Below are 4,266 nucleotides of genomic sequence, written 5' to 3'. Positions count from 1 at the left end.
TTCTGGGAGGATCCAATTTACACATATTTTTTTGTAATAATCTTTTACAGTCATCTTTGTTTCTGTGGTATCACTTGCTACATCTCCTTTTCCCTATCTTAGTCTACTTATTTAATGGGTGCTGTCTTTTTTTTTTTTTTTTTTTTTTTGACTAGTCTGACAAGAGAGTCATTAACTTTGGTCCCTTCTTATAGAACCAGTTTCTGGTTTGATTCTTTTTTTTTTTTTTTTTCTGGATATTTGTGTATTTTCATCCTTCCTGTATTTTCATTTATTGTTTAATTTTTGTAATTTTGTAGTTTTAAGATTTTATTTTTAAGTCATCTCTATACCCAGCATGGGGTTTGAATCCAACTCTGAGATCAAGAGTCACGCACTCCACCCACTGAGCCAGCCAAGCACCTTCACCTATTAATTTAAATTTCATGTTGACTCATTTTTTGTTAGTAGCATGCCCTTTAATTTCCACTGATTTGTGTGCTTGTTAGGCTTTTTATTCTAATTTATTTCTCGTTTCATATCACCTTGTTCAGAATTGATTCCAGATATCCCTGAATTTTCTTAAAATGTATTGAGACTTGTTTGGGGCCTATGTTTGATCTATTCTGGGGAATGTTTTGTATACATGTGAGAAAAACATGTATTTTGTTGTTTGTCGATGGGATGTTCTGTATATATTTGTTAAATCAGTCTGTTCAAACAGGTTTTTCAAAAATACTGTTTCTTTATTGATTTTCTGCCTGGATGATATATCCTGTGATGTATATGAAGTGGTAACATCCCCTACTATTACTATATCACTGCCAATTTCTCTCTTTGTTTCTGTTAATGTTTGCCTATGTGTTAGGTGCTCACATTTTGGAGTCTTTTTATCTACAGTTGTTATATCTCCTTTTTGTTTTGAGTCCTCTACCAGTATGTAATGCCCTTTTTGTCTCTTGTGACGGTCTGTTTTTGAAAGTCTATTTTGTCTGACATAAGTTTTATAACCTCTTTCCCCACCACCACCACTCCCATTTGCATGGACTATTTTCTTTTATACCCACTTCACTTGTATTGTACATGCGTCCTTATTTCTGATATGAATCTATGTTATATGTAGCATATAGATGGGTTGTTTTTTTGTCCATATCATCACCCTATGTGTCATATTGAAGCATTTAGACATTTAAAAAGATTTGTTTATTCTAGAGAGAGCAAAAGAGCATGAGTGTGAAGGAGGGAGGCAGGGGTGAGGGGGAGAAGGAGAGGTAGAGAAAAACCCACACTGAGCCAGGAGCCCAACACCTGACTAGATGGGACTGGATCCCATCACCTGGAGATCAGAACCTAAGCTGAAGAGAAGAATCAGACACTCCATGACTGGGCCATCCAGTTGTTCCATAGTAATTTTTGATAAGTTTTTCAGCTTATTGCCAACTTATTAATTGCTTTTGGTTGCTTTTGTTAATCTCCTCTCTTCCTTTATTTTTTTCTTACTCTTTTTACTCGTGGTTAGTGATTTTTCTGTAGTCTCACGTTTGGCTTTATTTTGTATGCATCTATTAATAGGTTCTTTTATTTGTAGTTGTAAAGAAGTTCATATATAACATTTTAAATAAGTAGTCCGTAGTAATGTGATAATTATTTAAGTTCAACCTCATTCTTTTTTTTTTTTTTTTTTAAAGACACATTTATTCAGCGTCATGATCAGACTATTATATTCAGCAATCAACAGCATGGGTGCAAAAAAAAAAATCTACATTAAAACCCTTTGTTGGAATGCTTTACACTTTCCACAGAACAGAAACTAAAATAACCTGTTATACAATTAGTCACAAATACAGTCCTCGAGTTTTTTGCTCATACCCATGAGTATTGTCTAAAACATGTCTTCTTTGTAGCAGCTAGGCCCTGCCACCACTGTGCTTGGCTGAGTTCACAAATCTGTTGTAACCTGTAGCTTCCCTGTCACTTCTCTGGCTCTCCTCTCCTGCTAAGCTTTGTTTCCTGGCAGTAATTAAAACCTTCTGCCACTGCCATAGCTGCTGCTGCTGCTGGAACCGCCATAGCCACCTTGGTTTTGTGGTTTGGCAAAGTATTGGCCTCCACCACCATAGGGGCCAGAGCTTCTGCCTCCAAAATTTCCTCTTTTCATGGGTCCAAAATTTGAGGATTGATTGTTGTAATTTCCAAAATCGTTATAGCTTCCGCCACCTCCGAAGTTGCTTCCGTCATTACCAAATCCGTTATAGCCATCCCCACTGCCACCGTATCCACCACCACCTCGACTGCCACCGAAGCCACCTCGACCACTGAAGTTCCCTCCACGACCAAAGTTGTCATTCCCACCAAAACCACCTCCACGACCACCACCACAGTTTCCAGAACCACTTCAGCCTCTTTGGCTGGACGAAGCACTAGCCATCTCTTGCTTCGATAGGGCTTTCCTTACTTCACAGTTGTGGCCATTCACAGGATGGGATTTTTGAATGACAATCTTGTCTACAGAGTCGTGGTCGTCAAAGGTCACAAAGGCAAAACCTCTCTTTTTGCCACTGCCTGGGACCGTCATGATCTCAATCACTTCAATTTTCCCATACTGTTCAAAATAATCTCTTAGATGATGTTCTTCAGTGTCTTCTTTAATGCCACCGACAAAAATCTTTTTCACAGTTAAGTGGGCACCGGGTCTTTGAGAATCTTCTCGGGAGGCAGCCCTCTTTGGTTCCACTCTTCCGTCCACCTTGTGCGCCGGGCGTTCCTGGCCGCATCCACCTCCTCCACGGTGGCGTTCGTGACGAACCCAAAGCCTCTGGAGCGCTTGGTGTTGGGGTCTCTCATTTCCACACAGTCCGTAAGCGTCCCCCATTGCTCAAAATGGCTCCTCAGACTCTCATCGGTTGTTTCGAAGCTCAAACCCCCCATGAAGAGCTTCCGCAGCTGCTCGGGCTCTTTGGGAGACTCTGACTTAGACATGACAGTGGTGGGAGGGGAGACTTTAACGATGCTTACTCGGCGGCGTCCAGGGGCAGAAAGCAAGTTCAACCTCATTCTTAAAGAACTTTATTTTTACTGCTCCCTCTGGGTTTCTTTCTTTCTTTCTTTTTTTTTTTTTTTTAAGATTTTATTTATTTATTTTTATTTATGAGAGACGCAGAGAGAGGCAGAAACATAGCCAGAGGGAGAAGCAGGCTCCCTGTGGGGAGCCTGATGCAGGACTCCAGATCAGGACCCCAAGATATTCAACCTCTGAGCCACCCAGGTGCCCCTGTTCCCTCTGCTTTATCTGTATTTTTCATATTCATCTTTTTATTTTGTGATTAACCTTAACTAAATTTTTTAGGTATACTAAATTTTACTATATTTTATACCAGGTTTATAAATGATTATGCTGCTACCTTTTCTGTATGTTTCCTTTCACTCATGAGAGTTGTTTATGTCATAATTTTCTTCTAATTATGGCCTTTTCCACTTAAAGAAGTCCCATTGACATTTCTTGTGAGATTGGTTAGTGGTGGTGAATTCCTTTAACTTTGGTTTATCTGGGAAAGTCTTTTTCTATCTATTTCTGAATGATAGCTTTGCCAGGTGGAGTGTTGGTGGTTGTAGTTCTTTCCTTTCAGCACCTTGCAGGCCAGAAGGGAGTGAAAAGATAATTCAAAGGTTTTGCTGAAAAAAAAAAAAAAAAAAAAATCAGCTCATAGCCTTATGGTGTTTCCCTTGCACATTACTAGGTGCTTCTCACTGCTTTTATTTTTTTATTTTATTTTTTTTAATTTATCTATTTATGATAGTCACAGAGAGAGAGAGAGAGGCAGAGACACAGGCCGAGGGAGAAGCAGGCTCCATGCACCGGGAGCCCAACGTGGGATTCGATCCCGGGTCTCCAGGATCGCGCCCTGGGCCAAAGGCAGGCGCCAAACCGCTGCGCCACCCAGGGATCCCTGCACAACTCTTAATAATTTTAAATGTCAACGTGACATTTTAATTATTAAGAGTTGTGCAGGGATCCCTGGGTGGCGCAGCGGTTTGGCACCTGCCTTTGGCCCAGGGCGCGATCCTGGAGACCCCGGATTGAGTCCCACGTCGGGCTCCCGGTGCATGGAGCCTGCTTCTCCCTCTGCCTGTGTCTCTGCCTCTCTTTCTCTCTCTGTGTGACTATCATAAAAAAAAAAAAAAAAAAAAGAGTTGTGCAGAACTCCTTGGGTTTATCTTGCTGGGAACTCTGTGCTTTCTCAAGCTAAATGTCTTTCCTTCCCGAGGTTGGAGAGGTTTTCAGCCATT

The 4,266-nt window shown here is 40.8% G+C and overlaps 1 pseudogene; it reads right to left on the bottom strand.

The window, feature by feature from the left end:
• Nucleotides 1–1,999: 1,999 nt before the first annotated feature.
• Nucleotides 2,000–2,958, bottom strand: LOC100688578 (annotated as a pseudogene).
• Nucleotides 2,959–4,266: the final 1,308 nt, after the last annotated feature.

Source organism: Canis lupus, chromosome 6 (assembly GCF_011100685.1).
Source record: "Canis lupus familiaris isolate Mischka breed German Shepherd chromosome 6, alternate assembly UU_Cfam_GSD_1.0, whole genome shotgun sequence".
Taxonomy (NCBI): domain Eukaryota; kingdom Metazoa; phylum Chordata; class Mammalia; order Carnivora; family Canidae; genus Canis; species Canis lupus.
The sequence above is the reverse complement of the archived record's forward strand: the minus strand, read 5'-3'. Positions and strand labels throughout refer to the sequence as shown.